Source organism: Plasmopara halstedii (genome assembly GCF_900000015.1).
Source record: "Plasmopara halstedii genome assembly, contig: Scaffold_322, whole genome shotgun sequence".
Classification (NCBI taxonomy): Eukaryota; Oomycota; class Peronosporomycetes; order Peronosporales; family Peronosporaceae; genus Plasmopara; species Plasmopara halstedii.
The window spans coordinates 187,103-187,524 of NW_020187243.1; positions in this window are offsets into that span (position 1 = coordinate 187,103).

A 422-nucleotide genomic window follows, 5' to 3' on the forward strand; every position below is an offset into this window, starting at 1 on the left:
TATAATACATAGCAACTTTTAACTGAGGTACCCACGCACTTCTCAATTTGCCGGCTACTACGCAAGTCAAATCTCCAGAAGTACTTCCCAAACCCCAGCCCTCCGCTACAGTCGTTACTCCCCTTTTCTGAAGATGAAATATCCAGCTGCTTCCGCCTTTCCATCCCGCGCCGACCATCCCCCTCGCGCTGTGATTGGTTTGACTCCTGGGTCCGAACCCAGTATCCAGTCGGGTACCACGGTCGGCCCATCCTGCTCGGATCCTTACGCCGTCTCCGGACCTCCAACTGCTCTTTGCCAGCCACTCATCTGACCATGCTGTTGTCCCCTACTCTTCTCCCGTTGCCTCCTCCGTCTACGTTTTCAGCTCTGACGGCCGTTGTGCCTGCTGATGCGGTCGACCCCGACGACGAGCTAATAGA